At 38.3% G+C, this 18,264-nt stretch overlaps 1 protein-coding gene and 1 pseudogene across 1 annotated transcript in view; one reads left to right on the forward strand and one right to left on the reverse strand.

The window, feature by feature from the left end:
- Positions 1-18,264, forward strand: part of LUZP2 (leucine zipper protein 2) — a 774,279-nt gene that overhangs the window by 439,610 nt on the left and 316,405 nt on the right. The window lies entirely within an intron of this gene.
- Positions 4,813-5,995, reverse strand: LOC138163655 (rhomboid domain-containing protein 3 pseudogene; annotated as a pseudogene).

The raw sequence follows: 18,264 nt of genomic DNA on the forward strand, positions 1-18,264 counted from the left end.
CTTTGCATATATTCAGTTAGAAATTAAGGGAAAACATTCACAGAAAAGAGAAAATCAAAATACAGGGTAACTCAATCATTTAAAAGTTCTCAATTCAATCACAAGGTATAAAGTCAAAGTACTGTACCCCTGGCTAGTAAATTTATTTCGAAGTAGTCCACCCCTGGCTACTACAATCATTTAGTCAATCACAAAGTCTCTCTTCTCAAGTGGAGATTAGTTTCCAATCATAAACAATGGACATTCATTTGTTCAGTCACAAAGCACAAAAATCAAAGTACTCCACCCCTGATCACAACTGAATTAGAATTATCATCAGTTGCCACCAAGCACTTTCTCAAAGGGGCACTGGAGAGCACAAAGGCCATCTACCCCTAAGCCATAACAAGGTTACAATATCATCACAGCATTCAATACCCAAGGAGAGGTCTTTTCTTCATTTTAACCCAAGGCAAGTTCTCAGCAATCTCAGTCCCTGGGAAGGCAAAGCTTACATTGCCAGCCTCCTCATCAATTCACTTTCTGCCTGCAGAAAAGTCTCAGGACCCCTGAAAACATCAGCAAGACCCTGCTCCAGAATTTCTGTAAAGATAACAAGAAAATCCAACTTCAGGGCTTCTGAACCAACAGCAAGGTTCCAGCCTTTTGCAACAATAGCACTGTCCTTTACCAGCAGACAAATCTGGCAAAGTAAAATCAAAACAGACAGAAAAAATACCAGCACCACAGTCATGCCTCCTCAGTTCTCAGAAGCTTTGGGTGCAAGTTCTCAAAAGTCCTGGGCAGCTCCAACTGACCCTCAGCAGCCTGGGTGGCTTCGGCTGGCAGTTCTCTCTCTCTTTAAGCAACTCTACTCTAGCCCCCAGAAATTCTCTCTCTCTCTTTCTCTCTGTCTCTCTCTCTGTCTCTCTGTCTTCCACAATTCTGCTCCCAAAAGTTCTTCTGGCCTTTCTCTACTTGGGCCTCTCTAAACACAGCACCAGCTCCTCCCAGGTCATCCCCCTCTCTTCATGTCAACAAGTTCATCCCACAGGTGGGATTCACAAGCTCTGGGTTTTAACAATTAACCCAAAAACCAAGTCAATACAAGGGGATCTTTAAATTCCATTACCATCACATCTATCCACACTGTCTAACAGGACTTTTATCATATAAGGCCCACTTAATATTTTTTTTCTTTGTATTGACTGATAAATTTGAGCTTTAATTATTCATTTTTAGAAGAATCTTTTTGGGATGTTTCTTAAATGACAGTTATTGCATGATTTAAGTAAATATAGAGTTGAAATATTTGCATAAATAACTTATCTAAAATGAATTCCCAAGGCTATAATGATCAATTTTGTTGCATATTTAGGTATGCACACACACACACACACATAACTTTACAGAAGTATGTGGTTGATGAGCCTAAAGTTTAAAACCTGCCTAGGATTTTGTTTGTGTTTGTTTTTTTTTTTTTAGTTCTCTTCAATGTGTTTTATCAATCCGTGATTTTGAATTGCTTTTCACCTTTTATAGCTCATAAAAAGTAACTCCATATAGTATGTCTGTCCATTAGTCTGATTCATATCAGCTCTTCCAAAGTCTGCTTTTTCTTTGAGACATTCATCAGGGAGCTTTTCTCCCCATGGTGATACTCATCGTATAATACTTTTTCAGTAAACAAGAATATGGGCAGGGACGTTATGCTACATGATTATTTAACAGTGAACTGTTTCTTTTTTTTATAGCAGAAATGTCCTCAAAAATATATTTGCATCTGCAACATAAATATGACAAAAGAAGAGATATTTCTTATTAGGAAATGAGGTGTCTGTACCTAGCTTTCCATAAGAGGTTTATACCTGAAAAAGTCAGGTGTAAGTGATTTTTTTAAAAAAACATAAACCGAATTGCATTATTAACTTCCCTGGGGAAGATGGCTCTCTGAAAGACTCTCAGAATTTTATCAGCACAGACCAATTCACATACTCTTTCAAATACACATCAAACTTTAGGCTTGCTTGCTTGGAGTTGCTTGTAAGCACCAGTTTCTCTACCTTAACCCCACTCTTTTTCCCCTTCTATATGAATAAAATAATTAACACATATGAAAAAAAAAGCATTAAAAAAAGGCACAATGACAAATGTGCCCCTACCTTCAAGAAAATTTCCTTGTAAAGGGGAAAAAACATCTACATAGGGTAAAGGATGGTAGGTAAGGGAATTGAATTTTGGTCTAGGAATTCACAAGGATGTGGGGTGGATGCAAAGGGCATTTAATTGTCACACCCTTTCCAGTTGTAATCGGAACATTTCATTTGACTATTCCTTAAGAATAATGTGTGGAAGAACAATGGGCATGTGAAGCATGTTCTGGGGCCATGTGCAGATGAATTTGGTCAGGTGATTAGTATGGAGACTCCTAGATATCAATGCCATTTAATATGTCAGTTTCTATGAGGTCTTCACTTTCCTTGGAACTTGAATCATTCTCTAAGAAAAAAAACATTACAACTAAAACTGCAAATCTCTTTGTCCAGCTACAAAGGCAAGGTGTGCCTGCGTCTGATACTCTAGTACCCCGTATCAACATGCGCTCCCAATTCAGGACTCACTCTAAATGGAGAATTAGCTCTCAGAATCTTAACACAGATGTTACTCTTTCTTCATACTATCTACCTTGTGTTCAGTAGTGACTGTTTTTGCAAGTATTCAGTCATTACCTAGGTTTTGTCTTTTTTTCACACTCCCATCCTATTTCATTCCCTTGATAACTAGCTCACTCTCTTATCACTCCTGCAGTAAATACATAGGAGCCAGATCAAAAAAACTCATGCCAACTTTGGCTACATTAAGACATTAAATAGGCACAACTTCCAGGAATAGGGAAGTAATAGTCTGTTTCATAATATTTTATTCTCTTCAAATTCATTTGGAGAATTTTACTTAGTCTGTGCACCATGGTGTAAAATGGACTTTGATAGGCAGAAGAGTGACCAGAGGAGGGCAACCAGAAATGGTGAGGGGCCTTGAGTTATTGGTGATCAGTTGAAGAATCTGGGCAAGTTTCGACTGGAAAATAGATCATTTGAAGAGAGGAGCAAGGGTAGGGTAGAGCATGAAAACAATGTTCAAGTACTGTAAGTGTTGTCATGTGGAAAACTGATTAGACCTGGAGTTTGGTAGCAAGAGTATTACCAGGAACAATGGATGAAAATTTCAAATAGGCCAATTTAGGCTTGATATGAGATAAAATCTCTGTAACAATTAGAATTCTCTAAAAGTGCCTTGATAAGTATATTATTCCTCTGTCTTTGTTGTTGTTGTTAAGTCATTCATTGGTGTTCAACTTTTTGAGCAGAGCAGGGTTGGAGAACCTGCAGTCTTGAAGCCACATGGGTCCTTCAAGGTTCTTAAGTGTGATCCTTTTTTTTTTAAATTTTAAATTTTTTTTTAAAGCAATAGGGGTTAAGTAACTTGCTCAAGGTTACACAGCCAGTTATTTCTGGGTGTGGTGCTAAGTATCTGAGCCCAGATTCGATCCCCAGGTCATCCCAACCCTGGGGCCAGTGCTCTTACTAGCTCTGCTACCTTAAGTGTGATCCTTTGACTACATTCAAACTTCACAGAAAAAATCCGTTTAATACAAGGATTCATTCTGTAAAACTTAGACTCAGTCAAAAGGCTGCACCCAAGGGTCTAGAAGGCAGCATGTGGCCTAGAGGCTGCAGTTCCCCACCCCTGGACTAGAGCATACCAGGCCCTTTTATCTTCCACTGTCTCTGCCTTAGAGGTCTTCAGATGGAGACTTTCTGACTAACAATTGAATATATCTTGATATGTTTGTAGCACATTTGGCCTTATTCTCTCTTCTACAATCCTATCACTTGTTTGGTCATGAACTATTCTCATCCGTATATCTAAAAGGTAATTTCTTCCTTCTTTTAATCAGTCTATGATGTCACCCCATATATCTGTGTCATGTATTCATTGGGAACTTATTCAGGTGTACTTTGTGAGATGTGGATCTATACTTAGTTCTGCTAGATTGCTTTACAGATTTTCCAATGGTTTTTGAGGAATAATGAATTCTTGCTTCAGTAACTGCAATCTCTAGGTTTATCACACACTAGGCAAGTATGCTCATTTATATCTGTATATGTGTTTCTATTCTTTTGCATTTATCAGCTTCTATGTCTTAACAAGTATCAAAATATTACTGCTTAGTTATGTATTTTGAAAGCCGTTTCATTCCTTTCCTTTTATTTTTATTATTCTATTGAGATATTTGATCTTTTGTTGTTCCAAATAAATTTATTTTTTCTAATCCTTTTAAGTAAATCTTTCATTTTTGGTGTGGTACTGGATAATTAAATTGATTTAGATTATATTGTCATTTTTATTATATTGGCGCGACTTATTGATAAACAATCATATTTCTCCAGTTAATTATATTTATTTTTTTCTGTACAGAGTGTTTTTAATTGTGTTCATATAATTCTTGAGTGTACTTTGGCAGGCAGACTCCTAAATATTTTGTATTATCTTTTTTTCATATGGACATTCTCTATTTCATTCTGCATAATTTAGATGGCAACATATGGAAATGCTGAAGATTTATATCAGTTTATGTTATATACTAAAACTTTTTTTTTTTAAGATGAAATGGATTTATTCGGCAGGAGTGTGTGTGTGTGTGTGTGTGTGTGTGTGTGTGTGTGTGTGTCTGAGAGTTGACGGGCTGCCTCTGCCAGTAGCCTGCACCCTGCCCCCGCCCCCACACACACCCGGCTGCCCTCTCCGTTCTCTGGCCCGGGGCGTCGCTCCCTAAGGCCTGGCAGGCTCCTGCTTCTGGGAGGCTGGAGGGGGGCCCTCTCTGGGACGCTCACTTCTGCCCGCCAGGCTCACCTGGGCTGCATCGCTCACCTGCCCCTCCACTAGAAGCGAGGCGGCCCCTTCCACGCGCCCTGTGGCTGCAAGCGCTACCACCGCCTGCCCCATGGGGAATCCCATGCGCTACCCCATGCGCTCCAGCTGCTGCAGCCTTAGGGAAGAGACAGACGGCTTAGACAACCTCAGCTCCTCCGAGGCCCGCAAGGGTTCGTCCTGAAGGTAAGCTTGGATGGAGGCCTGCAGCAACTCATCATTCAAAGCCTCTCCCTGGCTCCAGAGCGGGGTCTCCAGAGGGAGGCTGGGGGCGTCCCACGATGGGGCCCCTTCAAACAAGGAGAGCCAGGAGAGAGAGGGACTGGCGCTGGGGGGGGGGGGGGGGGAGAGGCCCAGAGTCCTGGCACCAAATTCCCAACAGGTCCAGGATCTGGATGTCTCAGCCCAGCAGGATGCAGGATGGGCAGCTCCAGCGGGCTGCCCGAAGCCGGGATGAAACACAGCAGGCAGCTCCCCTCCTGCAGACACCAGCCGGCGGAAGAGCCCAGCAGAGTTGGCCAGGCCGGTGAGGAGGCCGCACAGCTGAAGCAGTAAGGGGGGCTTGGAGCTCACCTGGTGCATGAGGGCCAGCAGCAGCAGGGGCGGCCCCCCCTCCTCCACGTCCCCCCCCACCTCTGCAGCCTGGTCCGGCTCCCGCCAGGTGGATGGGCGTGTAGCCGCAGCCCCTGCGCCCCGCCCTGGGCACCCTGAGGTGCCAGGAGCAGGTACAGCAGCCTGACGACCAGGGTCCCCAGGGCCGAGGTGTGGACGTAACGCAGGGTGCCCAGATGGCTCTCCTGGTACCAGCCCAAGGTGGGGAAGAGGAGCTGGCTCAGAAGCAGGCCTGGGAGGGCCGTGTGGCCCAGCGGGAAGGTCAGCAGCTGGTACACCTGCCAGTGTCCCCGCAGCAGCTCCAGGTCCAGCCCAGGCTGGGGCCAGCCCCCAACACCCACAGGCCGCAGAGCAGGAGCAGCAGCGACTAGGCCAGGGGCAGGCCTCGGGCCGTGGGGCTCCCGGCGCCCCACCCATCTCTGCTGGGGGCCCATGGCCCTTCAGGGCCGGGCGGGCCGGGGCTGGCGGCCATCTTGCCATGCCGCCCTGCAGGGCCCCCGCAGCGCTGCGTGGGGGCGGGACGCGACGGGCTCGACTCCTATACCAAAACTTTGATAGAAGTGTTGTTTTAAGTAGGTTTTTTAAAATAGATTCTTTAGAGCAGAGGTGTCAAAAACAGAGCCCATAGGCTACATGCAACTAGTAATACTACCACATGTGGCTCAAGATAGATAAAAATGTAATTGGGGAATATTTACTGTGATAAATAAAAGTTCATTAAATCATCAATGATGTTAAATATCTGGTTTTATAAGATAATATGCAGCCTGCTGTGGTACTTCGCTACAGCTTTATGATTTTTATTTCTGTAATGAGTCAATACCAGTCTTCTAGGCTTGTATAAGTAAACTATCATATTATCTGCAAAACAAGTTATTTTCTCTTTGCCTATGCTTATTACTTTTTCTTTTCTTAGTTAGCAATTCTGATGCTATCTTCACTTGTGAGTGTGTGATAATTGACATCCTTGCTTTATCATTTATCTTCTTGGAAAGGCTACTAGTTGATCTTCTTTGTAGAGACTAATCAATATAAAAAGGAAAGATATATTTATTCCTATATTTTTAAGGTTTGGCAAAAGTTTTGTTGTTGTTGCATCTACTGATACAATCACATGACTTTGTTCTTGTTAGTAATATGATAAATTATGGTAATAACTTACCAATACTGAATTAGTCCTCCATTCATGGTTTAAATTCAGGGTCACATTTTACTTTTTTTAGAACTTTTCTTAAAATAATATTTTTCCCCAATTACATGTCAATATTTTTATCATTCATTTTTACAAGATTTTAGTTCCAAATTTTTCCCCCTCCCTGACTCCCCTCCCTTCTTCTGAAAATGGTAGGCAATTTGATCTAAATTATGCATGTGCTATCATGTAAAGCCTATTCCTATATTAGACACAGTCATGAAAGAAGAAACAGATCAAAAGAAAAAAAAACTATGAAAAAAAATTAAGTAATGCTTCTATCTACATTCAGAGTCCATCAGTTTTTTGTTTGGGTAACATTTTCCTTCATGGGTCCTTTTCTTGGATCATTGTGTTGCTGAGAAGAGCTGAGTCATTCATAGTTGATCATCATGAAATGTTGTGGATACTATACATGGTGTTTTCCAGTTCTGTTCATTTCACTTTGTGTTAATTTGTAGAAGTCTTTCCAGGTTTTTCTGAAATCCTCCCGTTTATACTTTCTTATTGCACTATAGTATTCCATTACATTCAAATACCAGTTTGTTCAGTCAGTTCCCAATTGATGAGTTTACCTGCCATTTCCAATATTTTGTCATGGTGAAAAGGGTCACTATAAATATTTTGCACACATAGGTCCTTTTCCCATTTTTGTGATCTTTTTAGGATGCAGACCTAGGAGTAGTAATGCTGAATAAAAGAGTATGCACAGTTTGGTTACCTTTTGTGTACAGTTTTAAAGTGCTCTCCAGAATTGTTCGATCATGTCATAAATCCACCAAAAGTACGTTAGTTTCCAATTTTACCACATTCTCTCCAACATTTATCATTTTCCTTTTTGGTCATATTAGCCAATCTGAAAGGTGAGAGGTGGTAACTCAGAGTTCTTTTAGTTTGCATTTCTCTAATCAAAAGTAATTTAGAATACTTCTTTATATTCCTATAGATATCTTTAATTTCTTCATCTGAAAGCTGCCTGTTCATATCCTTTGACAATTATCAATTGGGCAATGGCTTGTAGTCTTATAAATGTTTTCTCAGTTCTCTATATATTTTTAAAATGTGCCTTTATCTGAGATACTTTCTGTAAGGATTTTTTTTTCCAGCTTTCTGTTTTCCTTCTAATTTTGGTATACTGGTTTCGTTTATGCAAAAACTTTTTAATTTAATATAATCAAAATTGCCTATTTTATAATGTGCTCTATCACCTATTTGGTCATGATCCTATAAATCACTTAACTTCTCCTTTAAGAATCTGGATGCTAGGGGCAGCTAGGTGGTGCAGTGAGTAAGAATGCCAGCCCCAGAATCCTGGCCTCAGATACTTAACACCCCCACAAAATGGCTGTGTAACCTTGGGCAAGTTACTTCACCCCAAATGCTTTGAAAAAAAATGTGGATGCTATAACATTTTTTGCATATATGTTTAGCATTGATATTTCTTCATTGCCTATGGTACCTTTTAGCAAGATATTGTTTCATTCCCTATCTTTTAAATTAGGTTTAGTTTTTCTTTTGATTTGTCCGAGATCAGGATTGCCACTCTTGCTTCTTTTATTTTTTTACTTCAACAGAAGCATAGTAGATTCTGTTCAAGTGCCATACCTTTTTTTTTTTTTTTGGAGTTGTTTTTGGGATGAAGGAAGGACAGTTGGGATTAAATGGCTTGCCCAAGGTCACATGGCTAGTAAGTGTTAAGTGTCTGAGGCCATATTTGAACTCAGGTCCTCCTGACTCCAGGGATGGTGCTCTATTCACTGTGCCACTTTGCTGCCCCCAACCCCTTATCTTTACTCTGTGTGTGTGTGTGTGTGTGTGTGTGTGTGTGCGTGTTTCTGTCTGTCTGTCTGTCTTTCTATCTCAAGTATGTTTCTTGTAAACAACATATTGTAGAATTCTAATTTTGGATTCACTCAGCTATCTGCTTCTGCTTTATGGGAGAGTTCATCCCATTTACATTCACAGTTATGATTACCAATTCTGTATTTCCCTCCATTATATTTTTTCCCTCTCTTTGTCCTCTCTCTCCTTTCACTGTTTCCCTACTTGATAGTGTTTTGCTTCTATCTACCTCCTACTGTGGTCAGACCTCTCTTCCATCAGCCCCCTCCCCCTTTCCTTAATCTCCTCCAATCCTATTTTCCTGTTGGGTAAGAGATTTCTGTTTTAACTGATGGTGTCTATTATTCCCTCTTTGATGCAATACTGACAAAAGTAAGGTTCAAGTGATGCCCATCGCTCTTCCTTCCAAGCTCCTCTCCAATGTAACAGATCTTTCATGCCTCTTTGTGTGAATTAATTTACCCTGTCCTAACCCTCTCTTCCTCCTGTAATCCTATTACATACTCTTCTGTCTCATCACTTAATTACTTTTTTTTAAATGTTATTCCCTCAAATTCATGTTATACCTGTACCTTCTACCTATGCATATTCCTTTTAACTATACTGGAAGTGGTACATTTTTTTTTTAAGAATTATAAGTATTATCTTCCAATATAGGCAAGTAAAAAGTTCAACTCCATTGAATCCTTTTTTTTTCTTTTTCTTTTTTGCCTTTTTAGGATTCTGTTCAGTCTTGATATTGGAGATTTTTTTTTTTTGGTTCATTTCTACTTTTCTTCTTATGAAAGCGTAAAATTACAGTGTTGGTGATGGTATGTTCTGCTACAGTAGGGCTCAGGATCTCCAAGTGGTTTGTTGAAGTGGAACTTGCTGCTAACTTGCTGGGATGCTTCCTATGCACTCCCCTTTTACCTGAATTAAACAGATCTTTCTTGCTAATCTTCCAAGTTTCTTGAGCTAAAAGATCATTTGACCCATTTATTTTTTGCTATTTCTATTATTCCAGAATTTGTTTTAGTGTGCTATTTAAAGTGGTTTGGAGGTAAATGTGGCATATTTATGGTGATTTAGTGCTTACTTCACAGTCTTGGCTCTTGGAAGCTTCTGCCACCTTGGACATATTTGATATCATTTGTGATATGTTGCTGGAGCACTTTGATATAGTTTATTTAAAATGTTTTGATTTTCATTTGATAGTTCAGTCTAGTTTCCTTTCTTTTGTCTTTTCCTAATTTAATTACTGAAACTCTACTTAGATCATAAGAAGCATTTGTTAGAGCTACTTCTTTCATGATTTTCTCAAACATGTTTTATAATATTGGAATTTAAATATTCTTTACATATTTGATGGAATTGTTGTGTAAATTCAACTGGTCCTGGGCAATTTTACACCCTAAGAGCTCATTTAAAAACTCTTTAATTTTTTTTAAGATTGGGTTAAGTAGTCTAATTTCATTCTGTTAAATAGAGAATTTTATATTTTGTAAACATTTGCCAGTTTAGTTTATATTGTCAGTTTCCTGGGCATATAATTATGCAAAATTCTTCCTAATAATTTCTTTTATTTCTCCTCAATTAATTGTAAAGCCACTTTTTTTTTTTCATTTTTGATACTGGTAGTTGGTATATTTTATTTGATATAATCAAGTTAACTAATGTGTTATCTATGGCTTAATATTTTTATGTTCCCCTCAAATTTCCTGGTTTTATAGATTAATTCAATATTTCTTTGGAGGGTTTGTTTTTATTTTATTTTTTGACTTTAAATATATTATTTTTTCTTTGATATTCAGTATTACTATTTTGGTCTTTATTTGATGGTTTTTAATTTGTTGGGTTACTTTTACTTCTCTTTTATTACAGTATGTCCAGTTCTTTAATTGGTATTTTAATTCTTTTTATAACTGAAATTATTTAGACATATACATTCACAAGAGAGCTGCTTTGATTGCATTCCCCACAAGTTGGTATTTTATATTACTGCTTTCATAATCTTTAATGACATTTTTATTTCTATAATTTATTCTTTGACTCACACAAACTTTTAATTTAAGTTATTTAGTATCTGATTAATTTTGTCTTTGTCTTTTGCTGAATTTAATTTTTGTTACATCAGGTTCTAGAAATATTGGTTTAATTTTTTTGTTTTAGTTTTTGAAATTTTGTCTAAATCGTGACTTTTAAGAAATTGAGGGGGCAGTCAGGTGGTAAAGTGAGTAAGAGTGCCAGCCCAGGCATCGGGAGACCCGGGATTGGTTCTGGCCTCAGATACTTGGCACCCACACAAAAAAATAACAGGCCGTGTAACCTTGAGCAAGTTACTTCACCCCAATTGCTTTAAAAAAAGAGGAAATTAGTGAAATTTAAAATTATCTCTTGCCTAGGTTCCCTTGTCATATTTTGTTATTAAATACCTTACATTTTCTTTTTTCCCTTTTTTTTTAAGTCTTCGGTTTTGTTTTAATATTTCTTTTCCCATTGGAATCAATAGTTTCTGTTTGGTCTATAATAGTTTCCAGAAAATTTGCTTCTTTGGCAAGGTTTTGTTTCTCTTTTTTTCAAGCTGTTACTTCTTTTTCAATTTTCTCCATAGATGAAATTTCTTTCCCCATTTTTTTCCATTTTAGCCCTTATTGAATGCTTATTTTATCACTTTGCAGAATTCTATTTGAACTTGCCTTGACTATAAATATTTTATAGCCTTTCTCAATTTCTAGTCTTGTAATATAATCATCTCATGACACCGTAATAGTTCTTTATGGTGGAATTATTATATATTTTTTTCTTTTTTTATCAGTTCTTTATTAACTACTAGTTTGCATCATTCATTTCTGCAAAATTTTGATTTACAAATTTTCTCCCTATTTTTCCCCTACCCACCACCCCAAAATAGAATTCCCATTCAATCTGCTCTCTTCCATAACTTCTCCCATACCCCCTCCAACATTTCAGTAGGGCACAAGTGGATCTCTATGCCCCAGTGCCTGTATATCTTATTTCCCATTTACATGTAAAATAATATCTATAATAGTATATATGTGTATATATGTATGTATGTTTACACACACATATGTGTGTGTGTATATATATATATATATAAAACATTTGATTATAAAACTTTCAATTCCAGATTCATTCCCTTCCTCCCTTGTCACCCACCCTTACTGGGAAGATAAGCAATTCAATATAGATTGTACATGTGTAGCTATGCAAAAAATTTCCATAGTAGATATATTGTAAAAGACTGACTATATTTCCCTCCCTCCTATCCCACTTCCTACTTGTTCTCTTCTCTACTTTGATCCTTTTCAAAAGAGGGTGCTTCCAACTTCTCTCTCCCCCAGCCTGCCTTCCCTTCCATCATCCCCCTCTCCTCCCCTTCCTCCTTACTCTCCTGTGGGTGAGATACCCTATTTAGAGTGTATGTCATTCCCTCCCTAAGCCAAATTCAATGAGAATAAGGTTGACCCATTCCCTTTTGACTTCCTGTTCTTCCTCTCCATTGTGACCATTTTCCCTTAACTTTTCTATATGAGATAGTTTACCCCATTCTGTCTCTCCCCATCTCCTTCATTAAATTCCTCTCTCACCTCATAATTTTACCTTTTAGATATCATTCCTTCCTGTTAAACTGGTCCTATGCCCTCTAGTTACGTATACCTGTACACATATATACACACATTCACATGTATTCATACACCCATATACCCTCCTATAAAAACATATGTATGTATGTAAGTATGTATATACACACACACATACATTTGTATTCCATTCAACTGTTCTCATACTGAGAAAAGTTTCATAAGTTACAATTATTGTTTTTCCATGTAGGAATGTAAATAGTTCTACCTTGATAATTTCCTTATGATTTCTTTTCCCTGTTTACCTTCTCATGCTTCTCTTGCTTCTTGTATCTGAATGTAAAATTTTCTATTTAGCTCTGGTTTTTTTCATCAAGAATGCTTGAAAGTCCCCTATTCCATTGAATGACCACATTTTCCCCTGAAACATGATACTTAGTTTTGCTGGGTAGGTGATTCTTGATTTTAATCCCAGCTCCTTTGAACTCTGGAATATAATATTCCAAGCCTTTCGATCCCTCAGTGTAGAAGATATCAGATCCTATGTTATCTTGATTTTGTTTCCACAAAATTCAAGTTGTTTTTTCCTGGCTGCTTGTAATATTTTCTCCTTGCTCTGGGAATTCCAGAACCTGGCTATAATATTCCTAGGAGTTTTCTTTTGGGGATCTTTTTCAGGAGGTGATCAGTGGATTCTTCCAACTTCTATTTTGCCCTCTGGTTCTAAAACATTGGGGCAATTTTCCTTGAGAATTTCTTGAAGGATGATTTCTAGGTTCTTTTTTTGATAGTGGTTTTCAGGTAGCCCAATAATTTTTAAATTATCTCTCCTGGATCTGTTTTCCAGGTCAGTGGTTTTTCAAATGAGATATTTCACATTGTCTTCTGTTTTTTCATTTGTCTGTATCTGTTTAATTGTATCTTGATTTCTTATATAGTCACTGGCTTCCATTTGCTCCAATCTAATTCTGAAGGAATGATGCTTTTCAGTGAGCTTTTGAGATTCTTTTGCCATCTGGCAAATTCGGCTTTTTAAGGCATTTTTCTCATTGTCTTTTTGAGCCTCTTTTGCCATTTGAGTTAGTCTATTTTTTAAGGTGTTATTTTCTTCAGTGAGGTTGTTGACTCTCATTTCATAATTTTCTTGCATTGTTCTCATTTCTCTTCCCAATTTTTCCTCTACTTCTCTTATTTGCTTTTCAAAATCCTTTTTAAGCTCCTTTATGGCCTTCAATGAGCTTGTATTTTTCTTCGAAGCTTTTGGTGCAGGAGTTCTGACTTCACTGTCTTCTTCCTGTTCCATGCTTTGATCCTTTTTGTCCCCAAAATAGGAGTCTAATGTTGGATTCTTCTGTTTGCTTTGCTTCTCTTGTTTACTCATGTTGCCACTCAATTACCTGACTTTTGGGCTTTTTGCCACAGTAGGACTCTGCTACCAGACAGGTGAGCTTTGTCCCAAATGCTGTTTTTTTTTTCAGCTGCCAAGGTATTATTTGGGTGCCCTCTTTGAAGCCTCCACAACCTCTGGCAAGCTGGTCACACACACCAGGATCTCCACCCTAGACTGTAATCCAGATCCAAGCCAGTTAAAGCAAGAGCACTTACCCCTCAGACTGGTCGCTTGGTCTCCCTACAGACTGCAGGCCAGGAGCTGAAGCTGCCACATAGTAGTGGCTGCAGGACCATGGCACCTCAGTGGCTTTTCCCTACAGGGCATAAAGGCTGACCACACTCCCAGCTATGGAACCCCAAGTCCACACTGCTTTGACCTCTCACTTTTACCTTAGCATCTATGGCTTGATAACGCTGGAAACTGCCACAGCTGCTGGTGATTTGAAGTCTCTCTAGCCGGTGGCTGGTTAGGCCTGCCCAGGGGCTAAAATCTCCAGCTCAAGTGGGGCTGGGGTCAGCTCCCAGAGGGCTTAGCCGGCTGCTCCCTGCCGGCCTATTGGGCTATCTTCATTGGTAGGTTAGCTTCTCTGTGTCATTTTGTCAGTTCCGTAGCTTCAAAATTTGTTTAGAGTCACCTTTTACGTGAATTGGAGGTGTTTGGAGCTGGAGCCCCATGCAAGTCCTCTTTCTACTCTGCCATCTTAACCGCACCCCCTATGGTGGAATTATTAGGATTTTTACTTTATTTACACACATCTTTAGTCATCTTCTGGACTTCATACATTTTGGCAAGGCTGTGCTCTGCACACTCATCAAAATAATGTCTGGGCTGAGATTGTGTCCTTTTGGTTCTTTCTGCTGCTTTATTAGAGTATTTAGTGTTGTGAAATTGTAGAATATCAGGGCCAGCTTGGGGTGGTGACCTATCAACTTTAAGTTCTTCAAAAGTGGCATGTTCCAAAGGAAAGTCTGATCACTTCCTTCATGGTCTGAGTTTTGCCAGTTCTTGACTAGTGTTCAGATATTGGCAAAACACCTGCTGTCCTGCCCCAGTTGGATTTTCATTAGACTGCTGTTGGAATCAGCCACTGTCACTCATTTGGAAATGTCTGTAGCCTGGGAGTGATAGAAATGGAGGTTTCCCTTTGGTCTGAGGATCATGCCCTATTTATTGCCCTGCAGGCTTCAGAATGTGCAGAAAGCTGGTACTGAGCCCCTGCTCTGCCCCTGGGGTCATAGGTACATATGTTGCTTCTGAATTCTGTCTTTGCTCAATACAGAGCCAAGACAAGATAAAAGCCTGTTTCCTTGCAGTACATATAGATGGACAGTACTCCTTCTCAGTCCACCCTGGATCTTTGAAATGGAATTGGTGGTCAATGGAAGAGCTGCTACTTGGTACCTATTGTTGCAATCTATATAAAGTTGCCCTCTAACCTCTTCCCCTGCCCTTATGATTCTGGACCTCTGGAATGATCCATGTGGCATACTCCTTGCTAGAACCCATCCTAGTTACCCAAAGACCTCTCTGTCACCCCTTTTTTTTAATCTGGATTGGAAATGACTCACTGTGATTATTTTTTTTCTCCCAATAAGGATTGAAAGTTGAATTAACCAATCAACATTCAGTCTGGTTTTCTAGATTTTTGTACAACAGTTTGTGGGGCAATTTGACTGAGCTTTTTCTTCTTGGTTCACCATCTTCACCTTGATCTCAAAACTATGATTCAGTAAAAAAAGAAGTTTGATTAATCTCTCCTTAATAGTAATATCAATTAACCAATTAACAAAAGGATATTTACTAGACATATATAAATATCGATAGATATAGATATGTATACACATACATGCAAATATATGTATATTTAGCTATATACATTTATGTGTATGCATGTATGCATGCATGTGACACCCAAAACACACACATACACATATGAATTCTTTCTGCTACATATTCAGCACCTAGTTGCTAGTTGGATTCACTTCTAGGCTGTGTCTGACAAGGTGCTCCTCCAAATAGATTCTTCATTGAACTCAACTGTTGTAATATTTGGAAAACTATCCTATGGATTCCAGTTGCTGGACCTCTGGGAATTTTTCCAACCTTTTGAAACTATGAGGACATAATCTGGCTTCCTCCATCTTTGATAAACACATACATAAAATCTTTCCCAACAGGGAAAGAATAAACATGAATGCAAGTGTTCTTAGCCATATGTCAGCTGAAGTTGAGATATGCAGCTCTTCCTTCTCACTCAGAATGGGATAGGGTTTTTGGTCTTTCTATATCTTTTGCATACAAATTCATTCATTCAATCAGCCAGTTAAAAGACCATTCTATATCCTTAGAGAAAGCCAACAAGCAACAGTCATTATATATCTTTGTATTGTTTTTAATTGGAGATAGATGTTTTTTAATTTCTTACTGTAATATATGTAAAAAACAAAAACAGGACCACAAAGTCTTTATGTGGGTTCTTAACATACAGAGTATATTAGAAATCATGCAAAGTCTGGGATTCTGGACCACTTTCCCTGTTACATATTTTTGGACTATTAGGCATCTTAGTTCCCTTCAAGCTCTCAAAATCCTATGCTTCTGTTACTATCATACTGTTAAGGCAATTAATAACCCAGTCATCAAGATAATATCTTGATGCCCTTATATGCTGTTCTGACAATTGCTGTCACGCCTCATGACTTCCATGTATAGTTGTCAACCTTTCAGTCAGACCTATCAAGGGTCACTGGATCATAAACACGTTTAAGAGACCTTCAATGTAATTTATTCCAACCCCATTAATTTATAAATTTGGAATCAAAGCTCCAGAATAATTGAAGTAACTTGACCAATGTCACACCAATAGAGAGGGACATGGTGTAATTTGAACTTAGTTCCTCTGATTCTAAATGTAGTACCTTTTTCATTATTTGGAGGGATCTTTGAAATACATCTTCATGCCATAAGTAATAATTCCTTTTATAATCAAAATAACAATCATTAAATGGAACGTCATAAGAGGAAAAGAAATCCCATTTAGTGTTGCTTCAGTGGAAACTAAATGACTTAATCTGAATTTTGTTATTGTTACTGCTGCTATTGTTTTGGTTTTCCTGATTCTGGCATACTGTGATTTCATTAGAGTTTACTTCTGCTGCTACTATAACTCCTTCCATAGAAACTTATTGTCTTAGAGAGTTCTTTGAGGCACCCAGAGATTAAGTGACTTCTCCATGGTCACTCAGCCAGTATAAATCAGAGGTAGGAGATGAACACAGTTCTCCCTCTATCCATTATATGATGCTATTTCTGTAAATCAATGATACAAGATTATATATTTAGTAGGGACGGATAGTAGGCAACAGATTCATGTTTCTCCTTGAGAGTTAATCAATAACTTTTCCAACTAGCAAATCCAAATGGGAAATATACTTGAAAATGCTTTCAAATTGTTTGTGGGGTTTATGCTTGAGCAAAAATAATGTTTTAGACCAATGATGATACGAAGTAAAGATTATAACCAAAATATATTACAATGTAACACAATAATTGGAGTTTAGTTTTAACTTGAAAACATACAAGAATACTCTAGAAATGGATGAATTGCCTCATAAGTTTGTGAGTTTCCTAATTATGTCATATCATCAAGGGAACCTGTTTATATGTCCCATCAGAGATTTGGGAGAAGGGATTTCTGTTTATTAGTAGAATCACATCATTTTAGAAGCAAAAGAAATCCTAGTAAGTATCAAGTATAAGTTTCCTTTCATAGAAGGGGAAACACAGGGGAAGAGAAATGTCTCACCCAATAGTAAAACTCAGAGTTTCTTTCTGAATCGAAATCTAGTACTTTTTACTAGAGTACCAGCCAAAACATACCTTATTAGATCTCTACCAAAGGTGGAATTAGATCCTTTAATTGGTTTCTTCTGATTCTGTAATTGAGTGATTATGACATAAATTGCTTCTTTTCTGCAGTGAAGGAACTGAGACACAATCTGTCCTTTCCCAGTAGTCTTTCAATGGACAGCTTAAAGCTTGAATAGGGGAGTTTTGCCTCTTAATTGCCATATAAGGAGATTTGGTCAATTTCAGAACATTGGTTCTTTGGAGGCAGATAACATTTTTCATCCCAAATCTTTGGAATTGTCTCGAATCACTGTATTGCTGAGAATAAATAATTCGTTTACAATCCTTCATCATACAATATCGCTGTTACTGTTTACAATGTTCTGTTTCTGCTCACTTCACTTTACATCAGTTCATGTAAGTCTTCCCAGGTTTTTTTTTTTTTTCCTGAAATTATCCCACCTGTCATTTCTTGTAGCACAATAGTATTCCATTACAATCCTACCCTACACATCACGCATTGTTCAGCCATTGGACAAGTTGTTTAACCAAGATATCAGTCTCTTCATTTGTAAAATGAAGAGGTTGGAGCAATTGGCCAGCTATATGTTTATTCCCCTATGAGTTCTTCTCCTATGATATGAAATAAGGTATCAGCTTTTATCCCTTGTTTTGGTTGTTGTTGTGGTCTGGTTTGTTTTAGTTCAGTTTGTTTGGGTGGGGGGAGAGTACTTTTTTGCTTCAAAAATATTTTGCCTCATAGAATCATAGGAATTGAGGATCGTAGATTAAAAGGTGAATTTGGCCACGTTTTCCTAAGGCTCCTCCCACTTTTTCATTACAAAGGAATTATTATGTCTTAGTAAGAATTAAGATCAGAG

Source organism: Petaurus breviceps, unplaced genomic scaffold (assembly GCF_028583685.1).
Source record: "Petaurus breviceps papuanus isolate PSGF00001 unplaced genomic scaffold, PetGlider_PUasm1.0 188, whole genome shotgun sequence".
In the NCBI taxonomy this organism is placed as follows: Eukaryota; Metazoa; Chordata; class Mammalia; order Diprotodontia; family Petauridae; genus Petaurus; species Petaurus breviceps.